Genomic DNA, 12,825 nt, shown 5'->3' on the forward strand with positions numbered 1-12,825 from the left:
TTTGGGCAAGATCAAAGATTCCACAGAGTGAATGAGGTATTGTGGTAAATGTTGCCAGTCAAGAGTAAAGTCACCAAAGACTCCAATTTTTACTTTAGTTACAAAGACCCTGCAACACACCCCTCCCCAGATCTTATAGGGCCTTGTGCCTAAATTTGTTTTGTCTTTTGGAGATTTTACTTTTTTAAATGTTTTAATTTTATATTGGATTTTTTTTAATTGTAATTTTTTCTTTAAACGAAATAAATTAAATATAAAGATCAAAGTGTAGTATCTGTTCCGGCAGATACTGCAAGCAAAGACCATACGTGGGGAAAAACCCCACATATAAGACCTTGGTCAATGTAGGGGCAACCCTTCATACCAATTGTCACTATCCAGCTCCTCTACTCCCCGGGGAGTTGGTCCCCATTTCCCCTTCACTCCTCACATTAAAAATCGGCCTTGTGCCTTATTTGCTCGCTGGGGGAGCAAATAAATACCGCTTTTCTTGGCCTTTTGGCCAAGATCAAAGTGTAGTATCTGTTCCGGCAGATGCTGCAAGCTGTGACTGGCTATGGCTGGCTATGACTAGCAAGGACCAGATGTGGGGGCGGCCCCACATGCCTGACCTTTAACCAGCTCCTATTTCCCACCTCTCGGGAGCTGGTTCCCCCTTTCCTTTCCCCCTCCCTTCACTCCTCACATTAAAAATTGGCCTTGTGCCTAATTTGCTCGGTGGGGGAGCAAATAAATACCATCTGTTCCGGCAGATACTGCAAGCTATGACTAGTTATGACTAGCTATGACTAGCAAAGACCAGATGTGGGGGCAACCCCACATGTTTGACCTTTAACCAGCTCCCATTTCCCACCTCTCGGGAGCTGGTCCCCTTTTCCCCTTCCCTCTCCCTTCACTCCTCACATTAAAAATCGGCCTTGTGCCTAATTTGCTCGGTGGGGGAGCAAATAAATACCATCTGTTCCGGCAGACACTACAAGCAAAGACCATATGTGGGGGAAACCCCACATATAAGACCTTGGTCAATGTAGGGGCAACCCTTCATACCAATTGTCACTATCCAGCCCCCCCCTACTCCCCTGGGAGTTGGTTCCCATTTCCCCTTCGCTCTTCACATTAGAAATCGGCCTTGTGCTTAATTTGCTCGGTGGGGGAGCAAATAAATACCTTTTTTTGGCCTTCTGGCCAAGATTAAAGTGTAGTATCTGTTCTTACTACATGCTGTACTTATTGTGATGTAGAGTGGGGGATCACTTTTCTGTATTAATTTAATGTAAAATGATTACCCACTTTAAAACCAGTCAGTCTCAAAGCCATTCAGGTCATTCTCCAGATCATTTAAGTTGTTTTTAAAGGATTCCAGTTATTTTTTTAAGCATTCAAGTCATTCTTAAGGTCATTCAATTCATCCTTAAGTTCATTAAAGTCATTCTAAGCCATTTACTTTTTATTTATTTAAGTCATTTCAGCCCATTTTTCGGTCATTTTAGTTTATCTTTAAGAATTTCAATCCTACATTCACGCATTCGTTCATTACACGAGAGCACTCGACTAATGGCTATCGGCTTTGTTATATTAATAAATGTGAATATCTGCATGATTTTAAATATGTTTAGACGTATTTTACGGCAAGCGGAATTAAAGGTGCCATCGTATTAATATATAGAGTCTTGCATTATATTTTGAAAGAAGAAAGACTAAAAGATAAAAGATTAAAGTAGAAAAGAGGATTAGTGCTACTGGCGAGACCTCTATCAAATAACACGCATTTACTGCTCCTACCCATGCGGGGTATGGAAAAAGAAGTCATTATGAATAAAATAATTATGTATGAGAACGGAATATTCACATATATCACATACAACCTGGCAATGTTGGGTACTTCAGCTAGTTATGACTATAATTATAGTAATGTGCATATATAGACAGCAATTAACTTTTCATCTTCATAGAAAACATTGTTAAAATTAATTTTTACATACAGTTCTGTTCCGATTTCTTTAGCATTTATACTCTGTTTTTTTAATTTTTTTAATTTAATCAATATTTTAAATTTTCACCGGGCAATGACCAAACACAGGCCTGCTAGTTTATTATAATTTTCAATTCCAAGTTTGATAAAAACTGTTTAATTTTATTATATGCTAGTGCACCTCCCCCCCCAAAAAAAATAAATTATCATTTGCAAAAATACAAAAAAACAAACTCGAATAAACCTAGAACCCCTTCTTCCAACGTAGACCCCTACTACCATGTATCCTTCTCCAACATCAGGGGTCCACGTTCCAACCTTCCAGAGGTTGAAACCCAATTACAGGAGACGGCATCGGACATATTCTTTCTAATCGATAGAAGATATCTCACTACTGATGCAATTCTCTGTCTATATAAAAGCCAAGTACGTCCAAGGATGGAATACTGCTGCCATATCTGGGCAGGAGCTGCTAAAAATAGCCTATCCTGCCTTGACAGAGTACAAAATAGACATTGTGGCTTAGTGGGAGATGCCCTTTTCTCTTCCCTGCAACCTCTCTCCCACAGAAGAGACTTTGCAAGCCTTTCTTTGTTTTATCGTTATTTCCATGGCAGGTGCTCATCTGAACTCCAATCTCTGGTCCCCCCCCCTCGCCAATCTTTTACGAAAAACACCCGTCTAGCTGAATCCACTGTCAAAAACTTTCCCCACTCTTTATCTATGCCTAAATCAAAACGTCGATTCCATGAACAAAGCTTCTTTCTTAGAACTGCACGCCTGTGGAACTCTGTTCCGTCTGCCTGCTTCCCTCTTGACTACAACTTGGATGTCTTCAAGTCCAACGTAAACAAATCCCTGATGAACCGCCCCCCTTTAGTAGACACTAAATATCCACACTAACGTACTGTACTTACAATAACCCTTATCCCTGAGTGGCTTCCGGGCCTTGATAAGTGGTGACCACCTTGTAAAAAAAAACAGAGCAAAATAATACAGCGTACAATTTTTGCCCTTGCACCGTTTGTAGTGTTAGACGCAATTAATCGAAAACTTTTGGCAGCCATTACAAAGCTGGAAAGTTCAAGATAATCTCACAGAAATGTTGTAAGACTTGTTGTCACAGAGATTGCAGGGAAACACCAACCTGGCTTGTGCCCACTCCAATCGGGGTGGGGTTTAAATATAGGAAGCACGGACCAGGTACATATATTATTATTATTATTTGAAGGAAGAAAAGAATGTTGCTGATATAATTATAATGTTTATTTATAAGAAATATGTGTAATATGATTATTAAAATTGTACGAATTTTCTTTTTCCTTTCTCTTTCAAGTAAAATTTAGCACATAGTTTATGGACAGAATGTTTTTCATTCAATGAATTCATTTTATTTTTGTCACGTTAGGTCAGCAATTGTTTTGGTAAAACTACTGTGCAGTTTAAATCATAGCAATGCAAACATTTTTTTACGTATCAGTGGGTGGACATGTGTGTGCTATATACAGTGCCACATAAACGGTTACAACACATTATATCAAAAAGCGTTTTTTTCTACGTTATTTTGTATAATGAAAAAAAAAAAAAAAAACGAACGTGTGTCCAGCTCGCTTCAATAATCACGTTCATATATAATAAATTCATGAAAGGAGTTGTTCTTGAAGGCTATATCAATGCAGTTCATAGGGAACACCATGGACAGGAATTAGTATATGAAAGAATAATAACAATATAAGAAAATATTTTTTAATAATTTTCAATCGTATTACGTTTATTTACCAACATAATGTATCTTCGACTTGCCTCTTGACCTTGATAAGTGGTGATGCCTATCTAAAAAAAAGTCGTACAAATGGTAGGCGCTAATGTCCCAAATATTCGAGAGTAGAATCTCTTCTTCAGAGGGAAAATAAAAGAAACTCGCTGCCGAACAGCTGTACACGTTTCTTTTATTTTCTACTCTCGGAATATGCTTATCTTAAACCCTACTTTGGACTCAGCAAACCACTCCCTCCCTGATTTTCCCTTGCGGACAGAAACCACACTAGACGATCTTAAAATCATCGCTTCTCAAGTGGACTTGATCTCCACCTGGCCCTACTATTAAAAAAAAAATGCTCCGCTGAGGTTGCTCCAGTTCTATCCAAACCCTTCAACAAATGCCTTAACGAATCATGATTTCCTGACTGCTGGAAAACTGCTTCTGTCATACCAGTTTCAAGAATTCTGCCGAAAAAAAAAACTGACCTATTAAATTATCGCCCCATTAGCTTCCTCCCTTTTTCGCCAAAATATTTGAATCTATAACTAATCAAACTCTAGTCCACTACCTTACAGTTGCTAAACTTCTACCCGACCATCAATATGGATTTAGGGAAGCACATTCTACTGCAGATATCGTAACTGTAATCTCTGAACGTATATACTATGAACTGGACGAAGCAGGGGAGGCTAGGGCAGTAGCCCTAGATATAACTGAAGCTTTTGACAGGGTATGACACGATGGTGTTCTCAGGAAAATCAGATCCTATTGCATTATTGGACAAATACTTAAATAATTAAATCCTTCCTAAGTAAAGGAAAACTCCAGGTTGCCCTCAGCGGTCGTACGTCTAAAAAATATTATATAAATGCTGATGTACTTCAGGGGTCGATCCTGGGATCTTTATTATTCCTGATATTCATAAATGACCTCCCTGATAAAATAGTCTCTGTGATGGGTATATTTGCTGACGACACCAGGCACGAAGGGAAAACATGAACACATATCCAAGGCAATGACAGAAATCCTAGAGGAATATTTCCAGTCTGTAGTTGAATGGGGTAAAAAATGGGTGATCATATTCAACGCTGCCAAGACCAAACTCCCTTCCTTTAATAATTGCAAGAAACCTTCTCAACCACCAATAGTTATGGCTAAAGTTACATTACCTGAAAGCCCACAATTCTCCCATGTATCGAGTATTGCTGTCACATTTGGGCTGGCGCATCTGCTACTTACTAGTCTCTCACTCCTGGACAGAGTTTAAAAGAGAGTCGCCAACCTGATAGGTCCTGAACTGTCATCTAAGCTTCAGCCTCTGTCCCATCGACGAACTGTTGCATCCCTCTGCCTGTTTTACAAGTATTTTAATGGTGGATGCTCTGATGAACTACAAGCCCTTGTACCCGCTCATTGTAAATACCCCCGACAAACCCGAAAAGCAGCAAAGTCCCACCCCTACACAGTAGAAATCCCTAGATGTAAGAAAACCTTCTACTCATGTAGTTTCTTCCCCAAAATTGCTAGACTTTGGAATTCCCTTCCGGTTCCTGCTTTTCCAACTGTACTGACATGCAGAAGTTCACGTGTAACGTGAACAGACTGCTGCTCAACTCTCTACATAGTATCACTGCAACTTCTGTTTCTGAGAGTAGCTCTTTACATCAAAGTGGTACTATGCCTTGTTTGGATTGAAAATTGAATAAAAAAAATGGTAGATGAACCAGCTCAGATGTAGCAGCAATACTCTATGCATGGGCGAATTGTGGCCTTGTAGAGATGCAGGATACTCTTAGGTGTAACTAGTTTTCTAGCAACGTAGAGAGAGCTTACCTTCTTTGCAGATACCAAGCAGATTGACTCGAAGGTTTACAACACGTTTTTCCCTACAGCTGACTAAGTAAAATATTAAAAATGTAATCTGCGACATTTTGAAAGAAAAGAAAAGAAAAAAAAAGAAACAAAACAAACAAACAAACAAACAAACAAACAAAAAATAATGGTTAGATTTTACTAGAGTGACAGGAATATGAAAATATTTCAATTCTGGATTTTTTAGATAAGGATTAATAATTTGTATTATTCAGACTACTGTTCGCATCTTGAGAGTTATTTTCACAAGATTTCGATCGATGTAACCCCCAAACATCTTCAAATACGGCATAATCACGTTGACACACCGGTTCCCGTCAGATCACCGAAGTTAAGCAACGTTGAGCCTGGTCATTACTAAAATGGGTGACCAATTTGGGAAGTCCAGGTGCTCTATATTGGAGGACGTCGACACTTCTCTGCAAAAAGTTGCAAAAACCTAACGTCGTTATCTCCCCTAACGGGGATATACATGCGATTGGGGACCGCTTGTGAATTTCATACTCTCATGAAACTTCTTCCTTCGGAGGAAGCCGGTTAAACCCTGAATAAGGTTGGTGCTGACTGCACACACACAAACTTCTTCAGATATATCTTGTGGAACTTGTGAATATTTCCGTCGAACTCGGGAATTGAACGAAATTTCCAACAGTACGCTTTATTTAATCTACGGGGTAGCATGATCTTGTCCCGTCAGTCATTATAGGTTAGAAGACCAAATTCACATGGGTATCTCGGTTCCTCGAGATACCCATGTGGATTAAATAAGTTTAAAATTTCGTGCAGATTCTGAGTTCGAAAAGATGCACCCAAAGAAATTCGGAGGTTACATCGACCGAAACGTTGTGAAAATAACACCCAGAATGGTAACAGTAATCTGAAGATTAAAAATAACAAACATAAAAATATTATCTACTATCGGAGTGAGGCGCCCGGCTTTGCCCGGGCTTAAATATGATATCTTAATTAGTCCAGATTTCGTATATATTATTATAGAGTCGAAATTTCAAAAATAATAATAAAAAAAAAAAATAAAAAAAAAAATAAAATTATTTGGGTGCTATCAGCTAAAACCGAAATCAAAACCGCAGCCTTCAAATTCGTAACGCTACAACTGTACCAACGTGACACGCATACAAACAGGTTAAAACTCAAAATGAAAAATAAACTAAAATGAATAACGATTTTTTCAATTTTACCCCTTTTTGACCTCTTTAAAACGATTTTAATCGGCTAAAAAACCATAAAAAACGGCCCCAAAAAATCCAATCATTTGAGGCAACTAGCGGCAAAATTGATACGGCCCAATCACGTGGATGATACGGTACAATCACGTTGACACACCGGTTTTCGCCAGATGACCAAAGTTAAGCAACGTTAAGCTTGCCCACTACCAGGTGGGTAACCATTTAGGAAGGCGATGTGCTGTATATATCGCGAGGTAAAATACCAGGTTGAGAAATTGGCGCGGTCTATCCTTTTCTCAAGTGTAGATGGGGCTCTCTTAAGCCGTGGTAGGCAACCCATCTAGTGATGGCGTCACGATAAAAAAAGTACCCTTGATAGCCCTTGCGAAGCATCAAGTATTCAGCTACCGACAAGATTTGAATTACACTGCAAACTCGTGTAGTGAGTTCAATCTTGGCTGCGGCCGCGCTGGATGGATGGAGCACCGCTCTGCGACTTTCAGTTTCGGAGGAGATAAAGTTTGAAAATACGGAGACAGACAGACAGACAGACAGACAGACAAGCAGACATCTAGCCTTTTATATATTAAATAATTTCGTATGAATCAGATAATTTTGTTGTTGGCATCGGTTTCCCCGATATTTCTCAGATGGGAATTCCTTCTAGAAAGACATCGGGTAGTTGCAGGAAAAATCAGGTAAAGATTGCAAAATTTCCAAGCGAAAGAGTTTGTGTAGAATGAAACTTGATTAGAACTTGGTACAATGAGGTTGTCAGTCGTGTTTTAGAAACAGTTTAGACCCCCTCCACTAGCAGTATCAGAATTTTTGTAGGAATTTTTGACACCCCTAACACGAAACTGCGAATACAATATAAAAATCTCGTAATTTCTCTGTTAAAAGTGGGTTATTTATTTTCTTTATGGATTATACTTCCAAAATAAACTATTACAGTTGTTTTAAAAGTAATAAAAATATTCTTTTTTTTAAAACAGTAATGAATTTTCCGAACTCAATATTTTTCAATTTTTAAACTCAATATTTTTAAATTTTTAAATTTTAAAAATCTATCAAAATTTTTCTATTGATTCTATTTTTACGATATTTTCAGGGTCAATGTGAAATTTTATGTTCTTTCCAATAAACCGAATATAATATTTTAGACAAACGTTTTTTTTTAAATTCACGCCCCCCCAAGTGTCACCCATTTTCAACTTTCTCTTAAAAAGTAAATAATTAATTTATGGTTAATAGTTTTATATATCACAAATTGAAGAGAAAAGGTCAATAAATAATATATTCAAATTTAAAAAAAAAAAAAAAAAATCGCTTTTTTAGAAATTTACCTGTAAAGTCCGAAGTTTAAAACCTTATTTTATAAGAATACATTGTTTCTTTTTGTCTTTTTTTTTTTTAATGAAACCTTGGTCCTTGCTCCTTTAATTGAAAAAAAAATTAGGGCTTGAATTACATTTTTCGAGGAGTTATAAGCTTAGAAAGATAGGGGGTCGAATAATTTACGCCTCTCATTTTGAAATGTCTATTAAAAAGTAAATAATTAATTTATGGTTAATAGTTTTATATATCACAAATTGAAGAGAAAAGGTCAATAAATAATATATTCAAATTTAAAACAAAAAAAAAAAAAATCGCTTTTTTAGAAATTTACCTGTAAAGTCCGAAGTTTAAAACCTTTTTAAAAAAAAAAAAAACACATTGTTTTGTTTTTTTTTTTTTTTTTAAATAAAACCTTGGTCCTTACTCCTTTAATTGAAAAAAAAAATTAGGGCTTGAATTACATTTTTCGAGGAGTTATAAGCTTGGAAAGATGGGGTGGAATTATTCACTATTTTCACGAAACTTCTGACACTGCTACCCCTCCACACACACACAAAACAAAATAAAAACAAAGACAAAACATACCCATTAATACAAAATGAATGAATACACACACACACACACACACACACACGCACACGCACACACACACACACACACACACACACACACACACACACACACATAACGGAGAAATAAAGACATTTAAATAAATTTTAGTTACACAAACAATTACGAAGTGAACTAAAAAATAGATGCACATATGTGTAAATATCGATGTGCACATACATATATATATATGAACGATAGTTAAATCCAATGATTCTGGACTTAAAATTATATTATATCGTTAACCGCTTAATCATCGAAATTATTATATTTATTTATTATTGTTTTACTGGAATATTAAAAGATGGGTAATTTGTATATTTATTTATTCGTTTGCGTACTGTTATCCTCATCTTTATAGTTGTTTCACCACGTTTCGGCCAACTATTCCTCTGGCCTTCTTCAGGTGGTTAATTGCGATGGGGTAGAGTGCTAAGTCTCTTTAACTATATCCTCAGTAATTCTTGCCTTCCATAGTTGTCTCACCATGTTTTCTTTTCCAACTAATCCTCTGACCTGCCTTGGATAGAATTAAAATTGCTATCTTCAGACAATGCTCACCTGGAACCGTAGAAATCCAACGCCTCTATCCACTGAGCCACGGGCCCCGAAGCGCGATGAAGGTTGAATTTTTCTTTTTTTTTTTTTACAAAGGAATCACCACTCATCAAGGCCAAGAGGCCACCAGAGGATAATGGTTAAACAGTGTACAGTGGTCAAAAGGACAAATCATAGTAATCGTTAGAAGTGTAAATTTGGTAAATTTGATTACTTAAGGAGAACGGCTCATCAAGAACTTGTTTACATTGGACTTGAAGACGACCATATTGTAGTTAGATGGAAAGCAGGTAAACGGAACTTTTTGGTTTTATAAATCCATGTTTTCATTTTATCTGGTCTTCCATCGTCAGGTTCGCATTGGACGACGAAACACGTGTCAGTGGATAATTATATATTAAAAATAATATATATGTCGCTCCCCATTAAAAGGGGGTACCAGATTGGTCAATGGGAAAATTATTCCTAACAAGCATTTAGGTAAAAATGCACTTTCGTATAAATACTTGAATTCCTTCAAGAAAGTATCGCTAACAAAAACAAATAAAAACATCTACATAAAAGTAATACAGTAGTCCGGCGAGGTTAGCACCGTGGTAGAAGTTTGGGCTTCTTATCACGGGGTGCCGATTTCGAATCTCGCTAGATTCAGCCACTCTGATGAGTCGTGGATGACGAAACACGTGTCAGTGGAAAATTATATTTAAAAAATAATATATATATATATATATATATATAAAGTACTACGAACGAATATAATGTACGTACTATAATTTTCATAAAGAGTATCGCCTAAAGAAGTTTCCAGCTACTTACAAGTAGCTGGAAACTTCGTTAGGCGATACTCTTTATGAAAACATGACCGAAACATGATTATGTAAGTGTAGCGACATTTAAAAGCTTACGTACAACATTTTCAAATTTTCTGGGAAGTTTTTACTTTTAAAATTTTAAAAAAGTTTTTGAAATTTTTATATTTAAAAAATTATTATTTTATTTTATTTATATTTATTTATATATATATTTTTTTAAAAATATTTTTAGCCTTTATTGTTTTTCCCTGCCTCTTCCCTATTTTATGCCTATCATATTATCCCTACATCTATAATAAAAATTCTCCATTTCTAATGTAAATTTTTTAAAAGTTGGTGTTGTCTTTTTGCCTTTACATTTGTATAATACCGGCTTTTCTCCTCTTATGACGGGAAGCATTTAGCCTTGAAATGCCATGGCCTAAATAGGTGTTTTCCTCATTATAATTCTTTCTGTGACCCTTATTGGTTTGCTAATGTAATAAAGTTTCTATGTAACTTTGCCCTTTACCTTTTAAAATTATTCTCTCTCTCTCTCTCGTCCTCTCTCTCTTTCTCTGTATATATATATATATATATATATATATATATATATATATATATATATATATATATGTTGTTTGATTTGGTTTTAGCGATATGTTTTGAATGAATTCAATTATTTACGAAAGCGCATTTTTACCTAAATGCGAGCTGGGAATAATTTTCCCCTTAACCAATTTGATACCCCAACATGGGGAGCGGTATATATATTATTTTTAAAATGTAATTATCCACTGACACGTGTTTCGTCGTCTACGACTCATCAGAGTGGCTGAATATAGCGAGATTCGAAATCGGGACCCCACGGTAATGAGCCTAAGCCCCTATATATATATATATATATATATATATATACCGTACTACACACACACACACACACACACACACACACACACACACACACACACACACATATATATATATACATGTGTGTGTGTGTGTGTGTGTGTGTGTTTCTTATTTTCATTATTATGTCACGTATTTACATAAATGCTATGTGTGCTTTGTATCGGCTTTCACTATTTACTTTAACAGTGCTCAAAACGTGAGTAGAGCTTGGCAGTAATATTTGGATAATTATGCTACACGGAATTTTCCCTGTAGAGCATTTTAGTTTGACGAGTATTTGCGGGATGAAACGCGGAAAATTCTGTCAAGCGTAATTTGCAACGTATATTTTCCAAAGTTACACACACACACACACACACACACACACACACACACACACACACACACACACACACACACACACACACACACACACACACACACACGCACGCACACGCACACGCACGCGCATGCACGCACGCATGCATACACATACACATATATTATTACTGCAATAATTTATATATATATGTATATATATTACTACTTAATTTAATCACATAAATTAATATATGAAAATATAATGCGTAAACTTTAAGTATTTATTTCAACAGTGCTCAATACATAGGTAGAGCTAGGTGGTAAGTTATAAAAACATCGCGTTTCATTCTCGTAAGAATTCGTCATATCTGTTTCATATATATATATATATAGTAAGTTATAAGAATATATATGGAAATTAAGCTACGCACAGAATATTCCGCGTTTCAATCTCGTGAGAATTCGTCAGGCTTAAACACTACGCGTAAGCACATAACACGTAGACATAGATTTGAACAGGGATGTGCGACCTGAACGAAGTCGCCCACCGGTTGGTTATAGCGAATACCAGCTCGCCTGCACCATTTTTTTCTCTTACTGCTTTTTCTTCGAACGCCTCGCTCTTATTGTCTCTAACCCCACACCTCCGTTACTACCTCTCCTTCTCTCTAGCGTATATGTGTGTGAGTTTTTACAAGGCCGTATCTGTGTAACTTGCTTATGTGTGTGTGTATGTGTGTGCTGATCTACGCATGTGTGTAAATAAAATAGCGTGCGTCTAGTTGTATAAGTGTGTGTGCGTGTGTGTGCGCGCGTGTGCGGAAGCTCTCTGCGGAGAAGTATACACCTCCGCGCATATGCGTTCGGGACGCGGCTTTCTCAAAGTAGGCTTGAACAGCGCACAGTGAAGGGATGTATTTTGGAAACAGTTAAGTTTGCTTCCAGCGTAAAAAGAGATGACATAGTACGTAGATATGCATCCAGTTAAATAGACTAAAAACTCTTTAATAGAAAAAAAAAAAAAAAATCAAACTCTCAAAACAAAACAAAACACACATTAAAACAAAATAAATATACACGAAAGAAATAACGAACGAAAAAAAGGACACTTTGAAAAAAAAAAAATTCTATTTACACAAACAAGTGAGAAACGGACTAAAAAAAAAAATAGATGCACATATGTGTAAATATCGATGTGCACATACATATATGAACAATACCCAAATCCAATGACTCTGGACTTAAAATTATAGCTGATACCAACAGGTGCGCTTTCACGTAGGTAAGTTATAACGGACTTTTTATTCGTCTGCATCGGGGTTTTGGAACGTATAAACACAAAACAAAATGTTTAAATAGATGTATACGCGCGCATATATATATATATATATATATATATATATATATATATATATATATATATATATATATATATATATATATATATATATATATATAATTTATTCGAAAACTATTTGAAAATCTTTCTTTAATTGGTTTTATGGAATTAAATAAAGGTCTATA

General features: G+C 36.2%; 1 long non-coding RNA gene and 1 pseudogene across 1 annotated transcript in view; both read left to right on the top strand.

Annotated features, from left to right (window-relative positions):
- Positions 1-5,887: 5,887 nt before the first annotated feature.
- Positions 5,888-6,006, top strand: LOC145261330 (5S ribosomal RNA; annotated as a pseudogene).
- Positions 6,007-12,095: 6,089 nt separating this feature from the next.
- Positions 12,096-12,825, top strand: part of LOC145261246 (uncharacterized) — a 367,304-nt gene continuing 366,574 nt past the window's right edge. The window contains exon 1 of the long non-coding RNA XR_013864433.1: positions 12,096-12,583. This is a non-coding gene — a long non-coding RNA (uncharacterized LOC145261246). The remainder of the gene's footprint in view (positions 12,584-12,825) is intronic.

This window comes from Euprymna scolopes, chromosome 37 (assembly GCF_053919585.1).
Source record: "Euprymna scolopes isolate OS-2025 chromosome 37, ASM5391958v1, whole genome shotgun sequence".
NCBI lineage: Eukaryota > Metazoa > Mollusca > Cephalopoda > Sepiida > Sepiolidae > Euprymna > Euprymna scolopes.